Source organism: Symphalangus syndactylus, chromosome 15 (genome assembly GCF_028878055.3).
Source record: "Symphalangus syndactylus isolate Jambi chromosome 15, NHGRI_mSymSyn1-v2.1_pri, whole genome shotgun sequence".
Classification (NCBI taxonomy): domain Eukaryota; kingdom Metazoa; phylum Chordata; class Mammalia; order Primates; family Hylobatidae; genus Symphalangus; species Symphalangus syndactylus.
Window position 1 is genome coordinate 24,976,211 of NC_072437.2, and position 23,808 is coordinate 25,000,018.

The window sequence follows — 23,808 nt, forward strand, 5'->3', positions numbered from 1 at the left end:
CATGCCAAGGACTATCAGTGTTCTCCATACTATTAGAAGTAAAGTCCATAGCATTTGGGGGTCTAATCATATTAAGCAGCCAACTCCAAAGACCCTGAAACCAATGAAAGAACTCCGTCCTTAATATTCTGTTCCTCTAGAACCACTCCTGGTACCAAAATTCATTCTCTAGAGGGTTCTCTAGAGGGACAGAACTAATGAAATAGATATTTATATAAAGGGGAGTTTATTAAGTATTAACTCACATGATCACAAGGTCCCACAACAGGTCATTTGCAGGCTGAGGAGCAAGGAGAGCCAGTCCGAGTTCCCAAATTGAAGAACTAGGAGTCTGATGTTCGAGGACAGGAAGGACCCAGCATGGGACAAAGATGTAGACTGGGAGGTTAGGCCAGTCTCTCTTGTAACATTTTTCTGCCTGCTTATATTCTAGCTGTGCTGGCAGCTGATTAGCTGGTGCCCACCCAGATTAAGGGTGGGTCTGCCTTTCCCAGCCCATTGACTCAAATGTTAATCTCCTTTGGCAACACCCTCACAGAAACACCTAGGATCAATGCTTTGTATCCTTCAATCCAATCAAGCTGACAGTATCAACCATCACAAACACTAACCTAGTATTTAAATTATTCAGTCCTAAGATGAGATCAAGGAATTTTAAGACAATCAAATTCTGAAATGTATGTTTTTGTAAATAGATTTCTAAGATCTATTATGTAGAACAGGTCCCTATCACACTGTGGCATCTAAAAAGTTACCAAGTCTCAATTTTGTATCAGGCACCTGACTAAGAGCTGGGTATATTTTGATAAACCAATCAGAAATGGCCTCTTATCTAGTGGAGTTTACATTGCAGTAGAAAATAACAAACAAGCACAAATAAATACCAACAGAGGTAAGTGCTCTAAAGAATAAAAGAAAATCTTAGGAAAAAATATAGAGGAAGTCCTTTAGAATAAGTAGTCAGGGAAGCCTCTTCTGAGGTGATAACATTTAACTGAAGCCTGAAGTATGAATAAGAGTTAACTCAGTAAAGAGAAGAGGAATGAGTATCCCAGAATTAGGGAACAGCACAATCCAAGTGAAAATAAATATTCTCACCAGCAATGCAGGGAACTCATTTGTGGTCCCTTTACATGACCCACCATGTGAAATCAGCAAGAAATTTTATTTATTTTTCTTTCTCCATCTTCAATCTCAAGCTTTCCTCAGACAGTCCATGTCATCTTTGGGAAGGAGGGGGTTCAATTTTTTTTTCAATAGTTTTGGGGAACAGGTGGTTTTTTGTTATGTGGATAAGTTCTTTCATGGTAATTTCTGAGATTTTTGTGCACCTGTCACCTGAGCAGTGTACACTGTACCCAATGTGTACTCTTTTATCCTTCACCTCCCTCCCCGAGTCACCAAAGTCCATTATATTATTCTTATGCTTTTGCATCCTCATAGCTTAGCTCCCAGTTATGAGTGAGAACATAGGATGTTTGGTTCTCCATTGCTGAGTTACTTCACTTAGAATAATTGTGTCCAACACCATCTAGGTTGCTGTGAATACCATTATTATTTCATTCCTTTTATGGTCAAGTAGTATTCCATGGTGTATATATATCACATTTCTTTATCCACTTATTAGTCAATGGGCATTTACGCTGGTTCCACATTTTTGCAATTGCAAATTGTGCTGTTGTAAACATGCATGTGTAAGTGTCTTTTTCATATAATGACTTATTTTCCTCTAGGTAGATACCCAGTAGTGGGATTGCTGGATCAAGTGGTAGTTCTACTTTTAATTCTTTAAGACATCTCCATACTCTTTTCCATAGTGGTTATACTAGTTATACTTGCTTTCCACAAGCAGTGTAAGAGTTTTCCCTTTTCACCACATCCACACCAACAACTATTATTTTTTGATTTCTTAATTATGGTCATTCTTGCAGGAGCAAGGAGGTACCTCATTGTGGTTTTAATTTGCATTTCCCTGATAATTAGTGATGTTGAACATTTTTTAATGTTTGTTGGCCATTTGTATATCTTCTTTTGAGAATTGTCTATTCATGTCTTTTGCCCACTTTGATGGGGCTATTTGTTTTTTTCTTGCTCATTTGTCTGAGTTCCTCGTAGATTCTGGATATTAGTCCTCTGTCAGATGCAGAGTTTACAAATATTTTCTCCCACTCTGTGGGTTGTCTGTTTACTCTACTGGTTATTTATTTTGCTGTGCAGAAGCTTTCTAGTTTAATTATGTCCCATGTATTTATTTTTGTTTTTGTTACATTTGCTTTTGGGTTGTTGGTCATTAAGTCTTCACCTAAGCCAACATCTAGAAGAGGTTTACTGATGTTATCTTCTAGAATTTTATGGTTTCAAGTCTTAGATTTAAGTCCTTGATACATCTTGAGTTGATTTTTGTATAAGGTGAGCATTCAAAATCCAGTTTCATCCTTCTGCATGCAACTTGCCAATTATCCCAGCACCATTTGTTGAATAGGGTGTCCTTTCCCCACTTTATGTTTTTGTTTGCTTTGTTGAAGGTCAGTTGGCAGTAAGTATTTGGCTGTATTTCCAGGTTCTCTATTCTGTTCCAGTGGTCTGTGTGCCTATTTTTATACAAGTGCCATGCTGTTTTGGTAACTATAGCCTTGTAGTATAGTTTGAAGTCAGGTAATATGATATGCTTCCAGATTTGTTCCTTCTGCCTAGTCTTGCTTCAGCTATATGGTGTCTTTTTTGGTTCCATATGAATTTTAGGATTTTTTTTCCTAGCTCTGTGAAGAATGATGATGGTACTTTGATGGGAATTACATTGAACATATAGATTGCTTTTGGCAGTATGGTCATTTCACAATATTGATTCTACCCATCCATAAGCATGGGGTGTGTTTCCATTTGTCTGTGTTGTCAATGATTTCTTTCAGCAGTTTTGTAATTTTCCTTGTAGAGATATTTCACCTTCTTGATTAGATATATTCCTAAGTATTTAAAAAAAAATTTTTGCAGCTGTTGTAAAAGGGATTGAGTTCTTGATTTGTTTCTCAGATTGGTCATTGTTGGTGTATAGCAATGCTACTGGATTTGTATACATTAACTTTGTATCCTGAAACTTCACTGAATTCATTTGTCAGATCGAGGAGCTTTTTAGATGAGTCTTTAGGGTTTTCTAGGTATACGATCATATCATCAGCAAGCAGCAACAATTTGACTTCCTCTTTACTGATTTGGATCCTCTTTCTTTGTCTTGTATGATTGCTCTGGCTAGGACTTTTGGTACTATGTTAACCAGAAGTTGTGAAAGTGAGCATTCTTGTCTTGTTCCAGTTCTCAGGAGGAATGCTTTCAAGTTTTCCCCATTCAGTATAATATTGCCTGTGGGTTTGTCATAGATGGCTTTTATTACCTTGAGGTATGTCCCTTCTATGCCAATTTTCCTGAAGGTTTTCATCGTAAAGGGACAAGGGATTTTGTCAAATGCTTTTTCTGCATTTTTCTATTGAGATGATCATATGATTTTTGTTTTTAATTCTATTTAAGTGATGTATCATATTTATTGATTTGCATATGTTAAACCATCCCTGCACCCCTAGTATGAAATCCACTTGATCATGTATATTATCTTTTTGATATGCTGTTGGATTCAGTTGGCTAGTATTTTGTTGAGGATTTTTACATCTATGTTCATCAGGGATATTGGTCTGTAGTTTTCTTTCTTTTTTATTTGTTATGTCCTTTTCTGGTTTTGGAATTAGAATGATACTGGCTTCATAGAATGATTTAAGAAGGATTTCCTCTTTATCTTTTGGAATAGTTTCAGTAAGATTGGTACCAATTCTTTGCATGTCTAATAGAATTTAGCTGTGAATCCATCTGGTCCTGCACTTTTTTTGTTGGCAACTTTTTATTACTGTTTCAATCTCACTACTTGTTTTTGGTCTGTTCACAGTTTCTATTTCTTCCTGATTTAATCGGGGAGGGTTGTATATTTCAAGGAATATATTCAGGAATAAATCTGTCTCCTCTAGATTTTCTAGTTTGTGTGCATAAGCTGTTCATAGTAGCCTTGAATGATCTTCTGTATTTCTGTGGTATCATTTGTAATATCTCATTTCATTTCTAATTGAGCTTATTTGGATCTTCTTTCTTCTTTTCTTTGTTAATCTCACTAATGGTGTATCAATTTCATTTATCTTTTCAAAGAACCAGCTTTTTGTTTCATTTATCTTTTGCAATTTTTTGTTTCAATTTCACTTAGTTCTGTTCTGATATTTGTTATTTCTTGTCTTCTGCTGAGTTTGGGTTTGGTTTATTCTTGTCTCTCCAGTTCCTTGAGGTGTGACCTTAGATTGTCTATTTGTGCTCTTTCAGACTTTTTGATGTAGGCATTTAATGCTATGACCTTTCCTCTTGCACAGCTTTTGCTGTATCACAGAGGTTTTGATAAATTGTGTCAGTATTATCCTTCAGCTCAAATAATTTTTAATTTCCATCTTGATTTCACTTTTGACTCAAAGATTATTCAAGAGCAGATTATTGAATTTTCATGTATCTGCATAGTTTTAGGGTTCCTTTGGAGTTAATTTCCCATTTTATTCCACTGTAGTCTGAGAGGATACTTGATATAATTTCAGTTTTTTTTAATTGACTGAGACTTGTTTTGTGACCTATCATATGGTCTACTTGGAAATGTTCCATGTGCTGAAGAAAACAATGTACATTCTGCCATTGCTTGGTAGAATGTCCCTAAATATCTGTTAATTCCATTTGTTGTAGGGTATAGTTTAAGTCCATTGTTTTCTTGTTGACTTTCTGTCATGATACCCTGTCTAGTGCTGTCAGTGGAGTATTGAAGTCCCCCGCTATTATTGTGTTGCTGTCTATCTCATTTCTTAGGTCTAGTAGTAACTGTTTTACAAATTTGAGAACTTCAGTGTTAGGTGCATATATATTTAGGATTATGATATTTTCCTGTTAGACTATTCCTTTTATCACGCCCCCTTTGTCTTTTTTTAGACAATCCATATCATCTTACCAATGATTTTAAAGAACAAGGACAAGAAGACCAGAATATATCTGATTGCAGCATGCTCAGTCATAATTGCAATAGTCACAATGATCACAATTCTACCTGCAGAGATTTTTTCTTTCATTTGATTTTAGTCTACCATATTTTAAACACAGACGGCCTGGGATTTTAAGACCAGAACCTGTTTTCTATGTGTGAGCCCAAGTGTTAGACTGTTTGTGACCCACATGCTCACAGTGTAGTTACCTGATGGACAGGGGTAAACCGTCTTCTTAAGGTGACACAGCCCACAGGCAGGGTCACCTCCACAACCACCTTATGCAACTCTGATCATGCTCCCAACGCACTCCACAATCTGGCCTTTGGGATAGGAGGAATACAAGATAAAATTTGGAGTTAGGAAGAGGGTAGAAAGGAAAATGAGAAGATAAAAATGGGTCAGGGCAGGGAGGAGGAAAGAAAAGGGCAGGGGAGGGACTATTCCAGGGAAAATTGTACCTACTCACAATGGGAGGGAAGAAATATTTAAATAAGCAACAGCCAAATTTTTCACTGTTCTTTATTCCCTCTCCCAAGTATACATTTATTCACCTGGGCCCAAAATATACAAACTGCTATTTTAGAATAGCCTATAAAAAGAGTTTTCTGCCAAATTCAAAAACACTGTGCCCATGATCTAGGTTAGACCACGTATCTATGTATATTAATGTTTTTATTTTGCCATTTTCAATAACACAAGCCCCAAGACATAATATCTTTTGTACTCCTTCAGAAGTGCATTGGCATATTCTGCCTTTCTAATGTGTCTTAAACACTACCAGAAACTAGATGAGGTTGATTTATTTGAGTCTCTGACTGTGCAAGCTCCAAAGAGTCTTTGATGGAAACAATTTGACTTTGGGCTTATGGGGAAACTGACAGGCTCCGTTCCATCCACTGGATTGTAAGTTCCTGTAGAGAATTCTCAAATATATTTTTGATCAGCATCTGCTTTGATGTGATCTTTGCAGGAGTAAAGGAAAAGGAAAAGGAATGGAGGGAGGTTGAGAGGGTAAAAGGGAGAGAGAAAAGGAAGAAGGGAGGATGTAAGGGAGGTCTTGACAAGAAGGTTGATGGCCCACATTGGAGATGAGGATGACGCATGGCCAGCTATGGTTTTGACATCAATCAATAGATTATCATTGGCCCGTTTGTGACAGCTGCTCTATTTACACTACACCCCCACTCCTTAGCCCACACAGGGCCCAGTGTAATGTTCTGAATGGTGGCTCATTATTTAACCACCCTCCAGGCACAGCACTCAATGAGACACTGTTCCAGCTCTCTGAGAGTTTCTCCTCCAACGGAAAGAGAAATGAACATTGATACCAGCCCAAAAAACACACACGGTTCTATTGAACGCACAAATATAAATTCATACATGCTCAAATGCTCTCACTTTTCTGCTGTCATCTCTACTTTCATTATTGAGCCAGCACTGGAGAATTAGAAAAGGGTCTCCATCCCTCTGGATGGACAAGCCCCACAGCCTTGGGAGTCTACACAACTGTTTATGGTGGCCCTATTAATTATAGACATTCTACACATCTAGAATCCGAGAGAAGAGAATTTAGGGTTTATCATAGATGCTAAAGAGTATGTATGGTAATATCCTTGGATACCTTTTCTGTTATTTTACAAGAAAGAAAAAAGGAGGGAGGGCTAGAAACTGAACATTCCTTTGTATTTTTTTAAAAAAACATGCTATCAAAGGTTCTCAATATTAAAAGAATTTTTTATTAATATTTTAAGTGCCTGTCTAGGCACCTGTGTTTGCTAATGGATATTTCTACTTAATCCAAATGACAGAGTTCTACATACCTCATAAAGAAAAATCATTCTATTTTGATGCTGTATTTACTAACTCAGAAACCTGACATTTCTGGAGGAGCTGTGCCAAGTAATTTCATGATGATAAATTTTATAAGACAAAATACTCTTTTCTACAGAGCTCAAGTGTAATTTAAAAGGAAGATAAACAGTTCCAACATTTGGGTAAACAAATGTGACAGAATAATTTATTGAGATATTAATTTGTGATTTTTTGGTCTTGCTCCTGCAGGAGTCTGAAAAAATAGAAAAGTATTCTCATTTGCCCAGGCAAGAATGTGGGCATGTTATAAGTCCAAATTCCTTCTATTATTTACAGTGTCTCATTTTAAGGCCTGAAAGCAAAGCTGCCAAGCAACCGTCAGAGAGAGAGCTACAGCTACAGAGAGTAAGATAACAAGGGCCTGTCCTAGAGCAGGGCTGGGTCAGGGGAGGATGGAAGGAGAAGTTCCCCAGGATATCGTAAGGGATGGAGTTGGGGTGGCAGGGATCTGTGTACCAAATGCTCACAGAATTCCAAGAGGTATAGAGGGACCAGGAATATCTGAAAAAAAGTAGTCTTCAGGTTTCCCTGAACAGCCTCATATGGACTACCTTGGTCATGAGTAACCAGTGTTGAGAATCAGTGTTGCAATCTCACTCCCACCCCCACTGTTACCCTCAGCCATGAGAACCTGAAACCATTCTTGGTCTAGGTATCACTCACCAGTGGTATGTTTTGCTAAACAATCTTGGGTTTAATTATAATATTGGCCACAAATTGTTTGCATCTCTTCCCATAAAGAGGTGGAGTTGATATTCTTCCTTCTTTTGAATCTGGCCTTGGCATATGACTTGCTTTGGCCCATGGGACACAAGTGGAAACTTGAATAGTGCTTGCTTATTTTGGTCTCATCATTTCTTGCTGCTTCTGGAACACAGTCCCCCAGTATTCTGGGATAGCTGAGTCATACTGGACAGGCATAGCCCTATTGCCCACACCACCAGGGCCAACAACCAGACATGTGAGTGAGGCCTGGGACTGACAAACCCCCAGGTGACCCATCCTGCTATGGGCTGAATGTTTGTGTTCCTCCAAAATTCACATGTTGAAACCTAATCTCCAATGTGATTATATCAAAAGATGGGGCCTTTAGAGGTGATTAAGTTGTGGGAGCACAGCCTTTATGAATGGAATCAGTGCCCTTATAAATGAGGCCCCACAGAGCTAACAAGCCCCTTCCACCATGTGAAGACACAAAAAGAAATTACCATTTATGAGTAACAGGCTCTCACCAGATACCACATATGCCGGAGCCCTGACCTTGGACTTCTCAGCCTCCAAAATTGTGAGAAATAAATTTCTGTTGTTTATAAGCCATTCAGTTTGTGTATTTTTGTTATAGCAGCCCAAATAAACTAAGACAGAGATTGTTACTGAGGAGTGGGGGTATTGCTACAACAAATATCCAAAAATGTGGAAGCAGCTTTGGAGCTGGTTAACGGGTAGAGACTGAAAGAATTTTGAAATGTATGCTAGAAAAAGCCTACATTGCCATGAAGATACTTTAAAGGGAGGTTCTGATGACAGCTCAAAAGAAGAAGAAGATGTAGAGAAAGCCTCAATCTTCTTAGAGAATATCTAAATGCTCATGAGCAAAAAAATTCATAGAAATACAGACATTAAAGGCCATTCTGATGAGGTCTCAGATGTAAATAGGGAACATAATATTGGAAACTCATAATATTGGAAGCTCAGCTTTGTTATATAGTGACAAAGAACTTGGCTGAATTGTGTTTGTGCCCTTGTGTTTCATGGAAGATAGAACTTGTGAACAATGAAATTGGACATTTAGATGAGAAAATATCTAAGCCATGTACTGAAGGAGTAACATGGCTTCTATTGAGTGCTTATGGTGAAATGCAAGAAGAGAAAAACAATAAAGCCAATTTCATAATCAAAAAGAAAGCAGAACTTAATGATTTGGAAAATCCTCAGCCTATCTCTATGGGTAAAAGGAGAAAACGTGTTCTGGAGAGAACACTAAAGTTGTGACCAGGCAATCTTTTGATAAAGAGATGAGTATGAATTACCCAGGCGATGTTTATCAAAACAATGGAAGCATGACCTCTGGGCATTTTGGAGGTTATCAGTGCTGCCCTCCATGACCTGCCAAGAGTGACAAAATGTAGGGACTGGCCAAGAGTGACAAAATGTAGGGAACAGAACAATATCAGAAGAGGGGCCCTGAGCTTCTAGAGAGCCTCACTCAGTGCTTGCTCAAGTTTGCTTGCTTAATGCTTTCACCACCTCAAGTCTCTGCTCCCCAGATTCTGGTGTGATGCTCTTTGGCAGCCCAGGTGTGGCTCCAGGGGGCCGAGGTGTGATTCAAGACACAGTGGCTGCCCCTCTAAAGGGCATGGGCAGTAAAACTTGGCAGCCACCACACAGTGCCATCTCCATAGATGTGAAGAGTGCACGAGCTGTGGGGACATGGCTGCCTCCACCTAGATTTCAAAGGATGCGCTGAAGAGCCTTTGGGCCCCATCAGGGAACCACAACAGAGAGCCCCCAAAAGGGCAATGCCTAGTGGAGCCATGAAAGTCGGGCCACCCATAGCCTTGGATGCTCAACACCTGCCTGGCAATGCTACAGAGCCTGGACCCCTGTCCCACCGGGGCTGAGAGGCAAAACTTTGAATCAAAGATGACTTTGGAGTCCTAAGCTTTAATACTATTTGCCTTGTTAGGTTTTGGACTCACTTGGGACCTGTCATCCCTTCCTTCTTTCCTGTTTCTCCCTTTTGAAATGAGAATGTCTGTCCTATGCCTCTCCTACTATTGCATTTTGGAAGCGAATAATGTGTTTGATTTCACAGGTTCACAACTGGAGAACAATTTGTCTCAGAATGAATAGTACTTTGAGCTTCACCTATATCTGATATAGGTGACATTGAAATAAGACTTTGGACTTAAACTTTAAAGTTGATGCTAGAACAAGTTAAGACTTTGGGGGCTATTAGAATACAATGATTGTATTTTGCATGCAAGAAGGACATTGTTTTAAGTGGTCTACGAGTGGAACGCTAGAATGTTTGTGTTCCCCAAACTAATATGCTGAAATCTAGTCCCCAGTGCAATAGTTTTAAAAGGTTGGGCCTTTAGGGAGCAATTAGGTCATGGGGGGAACCTAATGGGTCATGAATGAAATTCATACCCTTATAAGAGAAGCCTCAGAGAACTCCCTTCCCCTTCCACCATGCGAGGATGCAGCAAAAAAGTCTCCATCTATCATCTAGAGAGTGAGACTTCACCAGATGCCATATATGCTGGTGCCTTCATCATGGACTTTCCAGCCTCTAGAACTGTAGGAAACAAATTTCTGTTGTTTATAAGTCACCTCATCCGTGGCATTGTTATAGTCACCTGAACAGATTAAGACACATACCCAGGTGACCCAGCTGTGCAGCCACATGAGAGAGGTCAGACAAGACCAGTGGAAGAACCATCCTGCTGAACCCAGGCCACACTGACAATCCATGGAATCATGAGCTAAGTTAGGGCATGGTCTGTTATGCAGCAATAACTGATTCAGAGTTTTAGCAAGAGAATGGTGTAGGTACCCTTCTACTCCAATAGCATCACATAACTCATGCTAAGTCCCTCCTACATTAACTGCTACCTCGGGAGCAATGCAAAAGCCCAAGTTCCAAATTAGCCAGGGTCCTCTTCTAAGTTAACAGCTTTTTCAAGTCACAACATGCTTTTGAGCACAGGTTTTCCTTCCAGAAAGCCAGGTCAGAGCACACATCAGTGCTGACACCTTCAGACTCGAAACCACTGTCCTCCCTTCCTCTCTCCTCACTCTGGCCTGCCTTCATCCCATTGACCCTATCAATTTCCAAGACTTTCCTGAAAATGGGCCTTGAACAGAACCCATCTAGTCAACCCCAATAGCTTTCTCTTAATTCTGAGTCTTAGGATTTTATAAGTTGATATGTGTTACCCTAATATTTATATGTTGATATCCCAAACTCTGGTACCTCAGAATGTAGCCTTGTTAGGAAATAGGGTCATTGCAGATATAATTAGTTAAGATGAGGTCATACTATAATAGGTGGGCCCCTAATATGACTGGTGTCCCCATAAAAAGGGGAAATGTGGGCACATGCATACAGGAAGAACACCATGTGAGATAAAGAGATCAGGATGACACTCCTATAAGCCAAGGAATGCCAAAGATTGCCAGCAAACCAATAAAAACTAGGTGAGAGGCATGGAACAGATCTTCCATAGCACCTTCAGAGGTAGGATGGCCCTGCCAACACCTTGATGTTGGACTTCTTGCCTCCAGAATTATAAGACAATAAGTTTCTTTTGTTTAAGATGCCTAGTTTGCAGTACTTTGTTATAGCAGCCCTAGCAAACTAATACACAGAAAGAAGGTTTTAGGAGTCTCAGTTTCTTATCACCCAAGAGATCCCTGAATTATTTATACAAATTACTAGTCTCTTTCCCAGCTCCCTGGTCTGCTAAGCTATGTAAAATAAAAGGCCCTGTCAAACACTTTCCCCAGGTCAATGCCTATGGACTAGCCACGCACATAAGTTATTTTACTTTTTTTAAAGTAATTCTACTAAAGGTCTCCTATATACGAGGAAACAATGTCATACATTTTCTTAAATTTTACAGCAAGAAATAGATGTCACTTTACATATACTATCAATTTAGGTATACACATTACAAGTGTTTTGTTTACAGATTCTTTCATCCTGGAAACCTTGGGGGAACAAATCTTAATGGCATTTAATGATGCCAAATTTGAATACCTCATTTGATAAATCAGAATTTCTCTGAGCAAATTATTTGTTTCAGCATTTGCTTATACTATGCACATATGGATATCTGAAATACATCCTTATGAAACAAGAAAAAATATAAATGGATTAATTAAGGAGTTGACTCAAGAAGTTGAAAAAAGTAACAAAGTAAGCCAAAGGAAAGTAGAAAAAATAAAAACATAAATTACTACATTAAAAAAGAGATCTCATATAATTGATAAGTACACACAAGTTATTATTTTCTTAAGAAAAAATGAAGCTGTATTTAGCCATTTTTTCAAGAAGAAGAAAGAAAAAATAGTAATGGCAAAGAGAAGAGTACCACAGACACAGAATAAATTAAAGACTTAAGAGTCTTAGCTCTGTCTATAGCTCTGTAAATACATTTGAAAATATGAGTAAAATGAGTACTTCTTCTTGAGAAAATTAAAATTCCCAAACTTGATATCATAACAGAAATCTTGTCCTCACAGATCTGTATCCTTAGAAGAAATCAAAATTTTTTGTCAAATGATCTCTTCCTGACAAAAAGGTGTCAGTCCTGAAATTTTCCAAGGTGAATTCTCACAGTCTGCCAGATTTGAATTCAAATACTATGTATATTTTTTCAGAGACTACAGGAAGCAGGAACATTGCTGACTCATCTTTTAAAAAGCAAAAATAAGACTTTCACTTCTGCCCATAGTGGAGTAATAAATAGAAAACAAAGTCACCCTCTCATCTAAACAAAAACAAGAAAAACAAAGCAACAAAATAGGTAAAACAATAGCTTTGAAGACACTGGACATTAGGCAATGAAGGAAGGTGATCCCTGGGAGTCGGGCAGTCAATAAAATGAGCCCTGTGGTTGCCTAGCTTACTTCCTCCAGAGTTTCCAGGCTCTAGCAAGGGGTGACCCAGGTGGAGAAGCCCATGGACTCCCTGAATTGAGGAGATAATGCTGAGAGCCCAGGAAGACCCCGGCATTTAGATTTTGCAGGAGTGAACACTGGACTGGAGTAGTATAGAAAGAAATTGTATTTTCTTTTTGAGGTGAGGTCTCACTTTGTCACCCAGGCTGGAGTGCAGTGGCATGATCATGGCTTACTGCAGCCTCTACCTCCCAGGCTCAAGCAAAGGTACCTTTTCTCCTCTGAATCACCTTTTCACTATTGTTGCAGACAATTGTCCACACATGCATGGATCTATTTCTGGACTTTCTATTCTATTTCTTTAATATGCTTATCTTTGCACTAATACTACACTGTCTTATTATAATTTTATAACTCTTGAATCAGGTAGTGTTATCCCCCCATCTTTGTTTTGTGTTAAAGTCATTCTGCCTATTTGGGGTCCCTTGCACTTGTAAAAATTTTAGAATTTGGTTATAGATGTCTACAAAAATTAATGCTGTGATTTGTTTGGAATTGTGTTGAATCTAGAGATCAATTTAAGAACTGACATCATAGCAACATTGATTCTTCTGACCTATAAACATATTTATCTGAGTCTTCTCTGATTTTTCTCAGAGCATGTTACACTTTTCAGTGTAGAGGCATTACATACGTTTTGTCAGATTTACTCCTAAGTAGTTAACATTTAGATGCTAATTTGTTTTATAGTTCAGTTTTGGATTGCTCATTCCTAGTTTACAGAAATAGAATTTTTAAGTATTGATCTTACACCATACAACTTTCCTAAACTTATTTATTAGTTCTAGTTGCTTCTTGTAGATTCCATCTGATTTTCTATTTAATTGATTATATCATTTGCAAATAAAGACGGTTTCACAATCTGGGTGCCTTTCCTTTTTCTTGCCTCATTGCTCTGTCATAGACCTCCAGAATAATGCTGGATAGAAGTGATGAAAACAGACATTCACCTTCTCCTGACCTTAAGGACAAGCAATAAGTCTTTCACTATCACAAATGTTAGCTGTTGGTTTTTCTAAGATATCCTTTATCATGTTGAGAAATTTCCTTTCTATTTCTAGTTTGCTGGAAGTTCACATCAGGAATGGGTATTAGATTTTGTTAAGTGTTTTTGTCCACCTAATGAGATGAACAAAGGGTTTGTCTTTGTTGGGAAAGGCAGTCTCCTACATGTAGTCTTTTGATCCCTATTTGACTGTGTAAGAATGGGCCCCAGGCCTGGAACACTTTCTTACCAAAGTATGAATAGTCTTCACAGCCTGTACTGAGCTTGTTTCCTTGTGTGGGAATATCTTTCCCTATTTCAGACCCAGTGTGTGCTTTTATTTCTGCTTAAGTGTGTGTATCACATGGTACTTGGCTAATCCCACTGTTATATCTGTTCTCTGCAGGGAGGGGTCAGGGTCCTTCTGCTGCAGTACAAAAGGCATGTGTGCAGGCCAGCTGCCAGGAGAGACCCACTGGCCATGGAGACTGACACCAACTACTGAAACTGATCTTGCTCTGCCTCTTCTTGTGTGAATAAAGCATTGTTCCATCCGGTGCTTGACTGAATTGAATTTTCTTTGGTGGCTCCAATACCAAGAGGCAGTGGGCAGAAACGCTCAGACTTCTGCTCCTGATAATAGGCAAAAGATATCACCTGCTCGACAGACTAATTTTTTTGTTAATATGGTGAGATACACTGGATGATTTCAAGTGTTAAACCAACCTTGCATTCCTGGGATAAACTCCACTTGGATAAACCCTCTTGTGTGTATTGCTGAATTTTATTTGCTAAAAATTTGTCAGGATTTTTTGCATCTATGTTCATCAGGACATGGTCCTATATTTTTTTCCTTACAATGTCTTTGCCTGGGTTTTGATATGTGAGTAATACTGGCCACAAAGAAACAGTTGAGAAGCATCATAATCCTCTTAAATTTTCTGGAAGAAAATTTGTAGAATTTTAATTATTCCTTAAATTGCAGAATTCACCAGTGAAGTATCTGGTATGAGAGTTTTCTTTGCTTTAAGGTTTTTAACTACAAATTTAATGTACGTAATAGACATAAAGCAATTCAGGTTATACATTTCATTCTAAGTAAGATTTGGTAAGTGTATCCTTAAAGAAATGTGACCATTTCATCTATGTTGTCAAATTTATTACCATAAAGTTGTTCACAGTATTCTCTTGTTATCCTTTTAATCCCTGTAGAGACTGTGGTGATGTCACCTCTTTCATTTCCTCTTTCCTGATCAGTCTTGCTAGAGGATTATCAACATTATTGATATTCCCAGAGAACTAACTTTTGGTTTCAGTGATTGATTCATGAAAGGTCTGTATATGCAAAATGACTCCCAAATGCAGAAGGAGCCAAGAAACCAAAGAACAAGGCAGACAAACCCAGTCGGTTGGTACAAGGTTATTTACTGGGGAACTAACAAACAGGAATGTGGTCTTGGGCAGCCACAAGACAGGTAGAACTCCATGCTGCTGCTCTCCAGGCCTGGGACTTATATACAATAGGGAAAGGTTATACATGCTCCAGATGGAATGTGCAGGACAATTAGAGTCTTCTTTCTGGGAAAAAAAATACGTGCCTTATAGCCTGTAATTTATGCTATAACATCCAGTTTGTTTTCACCTAACGGCAAGATTTACAGAAATTATGGGCTCATGTGTAAGGAACTGTAGATAAAGTAGAAATCTCAGAGGCATTCCCAAAACTGCAGTTAATCAAAAGTCAACATGGAGGACTAGCATCCAAGATGGAGCTACTTTAGCCTTCATAGTGATTTTTTTTCAGTTATTTCATTTATTTCTACTCTTACTCCTATCATTTCCTTTCTTCTGCTTCTTTTGGATTAAATATACATTCATTTTCCTAGTTTTTAAGGTGGAGGTTGAGATTATTGATTTGAGTTCCTTATTCTCTTTTACTTACTGCTAAAAATTTCCCTCTAAGTACTGTTTTAGCAGCATGCCACAAATATTGGCATGTTAGGTTTTCATTTTCATTCAAGTAAAAATATTTTCTAATTTCCTTTTAATGTGTACTTTGACTAATTTATTATTTAAAAGTGCAGTATTTACTTTTTAAATCTTTGAAAATTTTCCAGATACTTTTCTGTTTTGGTGAGAGAACATGCTTTGTATGACTTTAATTCTTATAAATATATCGAGACTTGTTTTATATTCCAGAATTGGTTTACCATGGTCAGTGTCCCATACGGACATGAAAAAAGAAATGTAATTTCTTTTACATATTCTACTATTATATATTCTATATAGTATATTCTACTATTGTTGGGTAGAGTGTTCTATTAATGTCAATTAGGTCAAGTTGATTGACAGTGTTGTTCAAGTCTTCTACATCCTTGAAGATTTTCTGTCTCCTTTTCAAACCAATTATTTAAAGAATGGTATTAAAACCTCTAGCTGTGGATTTGTTGATTTCTTCTTGCAGATCATGCACCTTTTACTTTATTTTTAAAAATCTGTTATTCAGTACATAAACACTTATGATTTCTTGTGTCCTCTTGATGAGTTGACCCTTTTATCGTTATGGAATGACTTGTTCTATTTCTGGTTGTCTTCTTTGTTCTGAAATCTACTTTGGCAAATACTATTACAGCCACTTCTGCTTTCTTTTGATTAATGTTAGCACAATATCTTTTTCCATTCTATTACTTTTTTTTTTTTTTTTTTGAGACAGGGTCTTACTCTATCACCCAGGCTGGAATGCAGTGGCATGATCTCAGCTTACTGCAAACTCTGCATCCCAGGTTCAAGCAATTCTCATGCCTCAGCCTCCCAAGTAGCTGGGATTACAGATGCATACCACCATGCCCACCTAATTTATGTATTTTTTAGTAGAGACGGGGTTTCACCATGTTCCCCAGGCTGGTTTTGAACTCCTGAGTTCAAGTGATCCTCCCACTTCAGCCTCCCAAAGTGCTAGGATTAAGCCATGAGCCACTGAGCCTAGCCCCATCCTATTACTTTAAATATAGCTTTGTCTTTATATTTAAAGTGTATTTTTTGTAAGCAGTATATAGTTGGATTTTTTATCTAATCTGAAAAATCTGCATTTTAATTGGGTGTTTAGACCATTTACATTTAATATTATATGATTAATGATATGGTTAGATTTCAATCACCCATCTTGCTATTTATTTTCTCTTTGGCCTATTTGTTCTTTGTTTCCTTTTTCCTCTTTATTTATCTTTTTTTTTTCAATTCATTTTGATCTCTTTCAGATGTGTCATGAATATAACTCTGATTTTTTAGCCATTGCTTTAAGGGTTTATGGTACATATTTTTAACTTATCACAATCCATGTTAAGATAATATTATACCAATTCAGCAGTAGTGTGAGAACCAGATGCCCCTCAACTTCAATGGGGTGATATCCCAATAAACCCATCATAAATTAAAAATATCAGAAGTCACAAATGCATTTAATTACACCCAACCCACCAAACATTATAGCTCAGCCTATGTTGCTGAGATCAGAACACTTAAACTAACTTACAGTTGGGCAAAATCATCTAACACAAAATCTGTATTATAATAAAGTATTGAAAATCTCATTTAATTTATTGAATATTATACTGAAAGTGAAAAACAGAAGGATTGTATGGGTACTCAAGTATAGTTTTTACTTCCTGTGTACCACTTCTGTACCATGGTAAAATAAAAAAACTAAGTCAAATTGTATTAGTCCATTCTCACACTACTACAAAGAAATACCTGAGACTGGGTAATTCATAAAGAAAAGAGGTTTAATTGTTTCACTGTTCTGCAGGCTGTACAGGAAGCATGATGCTGGCATCTGTTCAGCTTCTCGAAAGACCTCAGAAAACTTACAATCATGGCAAAAGGTGAAAGGGAGACACACGTATCATCATGGCTACAGCAGGAGCAAGAGAGGGTAACAGGGTAGGTGTTGCACACTTTTAAACAACCATATCTCATGAGAACTCACTATCACAAGAAGAGCAGCAAGTGGATGGTGCTAAACCATTCATGATAAATTTGTCCCCATGATCCAACCACCTCTCACCAGGCCCTACCTCCAACATTGGGGAGTATAATTCAGCATGAGATTTGGTAGGGACAGATTCAAACCACACCATTCTGTCCCTGGCCCCCCAAAGCTCATGTCCTTCTCATATTACAAAACACAATCATCCTTCTGAACAGTCCTCCAAAGTCTTAACTCATTTCAGCATTAATTCAAAAGTCCACAGTCCAAAGTTTCATCTGAGACAAGACTAGTCCCTTTTGCCTGTGAGCCTGTAAAATAAAAAATAAGTTAGCTACTTCCAAGATACAATGGGGGTAAAGGCATCAGGTAAATACTGCCTTTCCAAAATGGAGAACTCAGCCAAAAGAAAGGGGTTATAGAGCCCATGCAAGTCCAAAACCCAGCAGGGTTGTCATTAAATCTTAAAGCTCTAAAATAATCTCCTTTGGCTCCATGTCCTAAATCTAGGTCACACTGATACAAGGAGTGGGCTCCTTGGGAAGCTCCACCTCTGTGACTCTGCAGGGTACAGTCCCTGTAGCTGCTGTCACAGGCTGGTGTTGAGTGTCTTTGGCTTTTCCAGGCACATGGTGCAAGCTGTCAGTAAATCTACCATTCTGGGGTCTGGGAGACCATGGCCCCCTTCTCACAGCTTTACTAGGCAGTGCCCCAGTGGGGACTCTATGTGGGGCTCTAACCCCACATTTCCCCTCTGCCCTAGTAGAGGTTTTCCCTGAAGACTCCATTCCTGCAGCAGTCTTCTGCCTAAACATCCAAGCTTTTCCATACATCTTCTGAAATCTAGGTGGAGGCTCCCAAGCTTCAACTCTTGTATTCTGTGCACCCACAGGCTTAACACCACATGGAAGCCACCATGGCTTACAGCTTGCACCCTCTGAAGCAATGTTCTGAGCTGCATCTGGGTCCCTTCTAGCTATGGCTGAAGATGGAGTCACTGGGATGTGAGGAGCAGTGTCCTGAGGCTGCACAGGGCAATGGGGTCCTGTGTCTGGCCCACAAAACATTCTGTCCTCCTAAGTCTCAGGGCCTGTGATAGGAGAGCCTGCCACAAAGGTCTCTGAAACATCTTTGAGGCCTTCTCCCCATTATCTTGGCTATTAGCATTTAGCTCCTTTTTACTTATGCAAATTTCTGCAGTATTGGGGGAACCCACCCCCAATATTTCAACATAGGTTCTTTCTATTTTCCCTAAGTGTCAGCCTGGCTGATAAATAAAGAGAAAGAGTACAAAGAGAGGAATTTTACAGCTGGACCGCTGGAGGTGACATCATATATCGGTAGGTCCGTGATGCCCATCTGAGCTGCAAAACCAGCAAGTTTTTTTAGGGATTTCAAAAGGGGAGTGGGTGTACAAACAGGGAGTAGGTCACATGCTTCAAGGGGCAAAAGGCAGAGCAAAGATCACATGCTTCTGAGGAACAAGACCAGAGCAAAATCAGAAACTCCTGATAAGGGTCTATGTTCAGCAGTGCACGCATTGTCTTGATAAACATCTTAACAGAAAACAGGGTTTGAGAGCAAAGAACTGGTCTGACCTCAAATTTACCAGGGCTGGGGTTTCCCAACCGTAGCAAGCCTGAGGGTACTGCAGGAGACCAGGCCATATCGCAGTCCTTATCTCAACTACATAGGACAGACACTCCCAGAGCAGCCAGAAATGCAATTCTCTTCCTAGGGTCTTAATATTATATTCCTTGCTAGGAAAAGAATTTAGCGATATCTGTCCTACTTGCATGTCTATTTATAGGCTCTCTGCAAGAAGAAAAATATGGCTGTTTTTGCCTGACCCTGCAGGCAGTCAGACCTTATGGTTGTCTTCCCTTGTTCCCTAAAATCACTGTTATTCTGTTTATTTTCAAGGTGCACTGATTTCATATTGTTCAAACATACGTTTCACAATCAATTTGTACAACAGTGGTCCTGAGGTGACGTACATCCTCAGCTTACGAAGATAACAGGATTAAGATATTAAAGTAAGACCGGTGTAAGAAATTATAAGAGTATTATTTGGGAACTGATAAGTGTCCATGAAATCTTCACAATTTATGTTCAGAGATTGAAGTAAAGACAGGCGTAAGAAATTATAAGAGCATTATTAGGGAAGTGATAAATGTCCATGAAATCTTCACAATTTATGTTCTTCTGCCACGGCTCCAGCCAGTCCCTCTGTTCGGGGTCCCTGACTTCCCACAACACTGTAGCCTGCTTTAATTTCTCTGCTAAAAATGAGCTTTTCCTCTCCACCACATAGCCAGGCTGCAAATTTTCCAAACTCTTACACTTTGCTTCCCCTTTAAGTATAAGTTCCAACTTTAGGTCATTTTTTTTTTTGCTCACACATATGAGCCTAGGCTGTTAGAAGCAGCCAGGCCATCTCTTGAAAATTTTACTGCTTAGAAATTTCTTTCCTCAAAATACCCTAAGTCATCACTCTCAAGTTCAACGTTCCACAGATCCCTAAGGTGGAAGCACAATGCAGCCAAGCTCTTTGCTAAGGTATAGCAAGAGTGACCTTTACTCCATTCCCAAAAAGTTCTTCATTTCTATCTGAGAACTTATCAGCCTGGACTTCACTGTCCATATCACTAATGGCATTTTGGTCATAACCATTCAATCAGTCTCTAGGAAGTTTCAAATTTTCCCTTATCTTCCTGTCTTCTTCTGAGCCCTCTACGCTTTTCTGACCTCTGCTTATTACCCAGTCCCAAAGCTGCTTCCACATTTTCAGTTATCTTTACAGCAATGCCATACTCCTTGGTACCAATTTTTTGTATTCATCCATTCTGGCACTACTATAAAGAGATACCTGAGACTGGGTAGTTTATAAAGAAAAAGCATTATGCTGTCATCTGCTCAGCTTCTGGGAAAGCCTCAGGAAACTTACAATCATGGCAGAAGGCAAAAGGGGAACACACACATCACATAGCCGGAGGAGGAGCAAGAGTGGGGGAAGTGGGAGATGCTGCAGACTTTTAAACAGCCATATCTCACAAGAACTCATTATCACAAGAACAGCACCAATGGGATGGTGCTAAACCATTCATAAGAAACCCACTGCTGAGATCCAACCACCTCCCGCCAGGCCCCACCTCCAACACTAGGGACTACAGTTCAACATGAGATTTGGTACACAGAGCCAAAACATATCACCAATCACCATAAGTCATGGACCATGTGTACTTCTATTTTTCCCCTCCTGGACTTTGTGCTATTTTTGTCATATATTTTACTTCTTCACAGGTTAAAACCACCATACTACATTGTTAATATTTTTATTTAAACAAGCAATTATCTTTCGAAGACATTGAAATAAGAAAATTTTTATACGTTTATCCATTTAGTTATCATTTTCAGTGCTATTTATTTCTTTAGGCAGATCTAGGTTTCTACTATTCCGTCTAGTATCATTTTTATTCTGTTTGAAGAAGTTCAATGAACATTTCTCGTAGTGTGGAGTCTAGCTGATAAATTATTTTAGCATAGCTGACAAACTCTTTCAGCTTTTGCTTGTCTCAAAAAGTCTTTATTTCTCCTTCATTTATGAAAAAATCTTTACTGAGTATAAGTTTCTAGGTTGGAAGGGTTTTTTTTTTTTTTAGTACTTTAATGATGTTGCTCTACTATCTCTTTGTTGCTTTGTTTCCAAAGAAAATATGCTGCTATTCTTATTTTTGTTCTTCTGTAACATAAAATGTCTCCTTTTCTCCTCTGGCTACTTCTAAGATTTTTTTCTTTATCACTTGTTTTGTGCATTTTATGATGTCTTAGTATAGATTTCTTCATGTTTCTTGTGCATGGGTTTTGTTGAGTATCTTGAACCTATGGATTTATAGTTTTCACCTAACTTGGACATTTTTCAGCCATTGTTTCTCCAGATTTTTTGTGTATCCCACCACACACACACACACACACACACAGCCCTATTCTTCCTACAGGAACTCCAATTACATGTACATTCATTTACCTGAAGTTGCCTCACAGCTCATTGATGCCTTATTTTTTTAGGTCTTTTTTTGTCTCTACATCTTGTTTAGAATGGGTTCTATTGCTAAATCTTCAAAATTACAACTACATATTTTGGCAATAGATTACCTGATGCTAATCCTATCTAGTGCATGTTTCATCTCAGAGACTGTAGTTTTTATCTCTAGATATTCAATTTAGGTCTTTTCATATTTTACATGTCTGTTTAACATATTCAGTCTCTCCATTAGCTACTTGAACATATGGGATACAGTTAGAACTATTTTAATGTCCTTGTCTACTGAATTTAACATCTATGTCAGTTCTGGATTGGCATCAATTAATTCCTTTTTTCTCATCATTCTGGGTCATATTTTCTTGCTTCTTTGTCTTATGAATTTACAATTTTATCACATCTTTATCAAAAGATATTTGCTACATCATTATTTTTAATAGAAAAATAGAAATGACATATCAATAATGAATTCAATAAGTTAGAAATATAAAATACAAATATATTTTGATATATATCATATGAATATGATATATATGAAATACTAGGCAGATTATAAGAATGAGGTTGCTCCATGTTTGCAAATATGCAGATGTCTTCTAAATATACATTAGAAAAAGACAAGGTTTATAGCAGTGTGAAATAAAAATTTAAAAGGTTCTAATGTGTATAATACATATTGTATGGTGTATGAATTTTTTTCTGTTTGAAAGTAAAAAAATTAACAGTTACTTTTAAGAACAGGACCTTCAGGGACTCTGAGTGGGCTTAGAAATTTTTACTCTTCATTTTCATTGAATGTTGCATTATCTTAGTGGGTGCCTGTATTAATTTAATTTTTATTTCTGTTGGTTGTGTTTTATAACATTAATGGTGTATTTCTGGTGAAAATGGAGTTGTCAGCCCCTTCTGTTTTCTTCCTTTTCTAAATTTAAACACATAATATTAAAATAATTACCTAACAATAGGGATAGATCCCGATTCTGTGGGGTCGGATGTTCAAACAATCGGGAGAGCCCTCTTTAAGACAAAAAAATATAAAAATATCTTACTTTTGCAAATTTTCTGCTATATCACAAAATTTAGTTGCGCATGTGCTCATTGGTCTCCTCGCTACTAGAATGTAAGATCCACGCGGGCTAAGTTTTTTATCTGGGCTGGGTTTATTCACTACGGTACTCCCAGTACTAACACATTGTAGACACTCAATATTTGTGGAACAAATGAATCAATCAGCTGGGAGGTTGAACTCTGTGACCTCTAAGTTCCATGACAATGCTAAGATTAGTGAGTCTATATCTGGGGACTTCCTATTCCTCTTACCTTTCCCTACCCCTACCTAAGAAAATCACTTACCCAACATTCCACTTCCCATAATTCTTAGGAGGAAAAGGATGTCCTTTATCGCACATCTGAGGTAACTAATAATACCAATCGGCAACATTGTTGAGGCAAGTGCTGTACATCCAGCACTAACCTTGACCTGCCCAGCATCTGCTGGCAAGAAGTTCTGTAGCCATGATTGGTTATTAACTCTTAATCATAGCCTTCTTCTGCAATCAGGAGGTTTGATTAACACCATTTACAGTCCTGCAAGGGCAGAAGTGAGGGGGAGGAAGGAGTTGTGAAATTAGAGGGTAATGATCATTCTGGGCTCCACAACTTGTCCAGAGTGACTATTTCATTTCTTGTTAGTCCCTAAGTGAAAACACACCAGGATTCTCACCATCCTGTCATGTGTTTCCCTCTCCAAGACATTTCTGCTGTGAGCCCGACTGCCAACCTCTGTTCCCAGGGGAGAGACTATTGCCAAGAGAGGATCCAATACAAAAAGCAAGTCAAGCCAAGAGTGTACCTGGTCAGACAGGGAGGATTGTCAGATGGGGAGACCAGCAGTGTTGGAGCCCACCACCAAAGGCCTGACATTCCATTGCCAGAGTGCACGCTTCCCCTAAACACTCAAAGTATTGGGCTGTTCTTGAAAGCAGCTGTCTTCTTGGATCATGATGATGAGGCCAAGGCTGAAGCTCCCTATTCCCTCTTTTGCCTATTTTATGAGCCCAATACCATCTGGGATGATATTTCGCTTTTGAACTTCACTAAGAAAATAAAATTAGCCCTGGATGAAGTTATTACATTGCAAATATCTGGTTGTCATTCAGAGTTTTCTGTGATCTAATCAGTTCTC

At 38.4% G+C, this 23,808-nt stretch overlaps 1 long non-coding RNA gene and 1 pseudogene across 1 annotated transcript in view; one reads left to right on the forward strand and one right to left on the reverse strand.

Moving 5' to 3' along the window:
* LOC129464115 (uncharacterized) overlaps positions 1–7,719 on the forward strand; it is a 30,032-nt gene extending 22,313 nt beyond the window's left edge. Inside the window, exon 3 of the long non-coding RNA XR_008651438.2 lies at positions 7,200–7,719. This is a non-coding gene — a long non-coding RNA (uncharacterized lncRNA). The remainder of the gene's footprint in view (positions 1–7,199) is intronic.
* Positions 1–23,808, reverse strand: part of LOC129464114 (heparan-sulfate 6-O-sulfotransferase 3-like) — a 388,520-nt pseudogene that overhangs the window by 131,950 nt on the left and 232,762 nt on the right.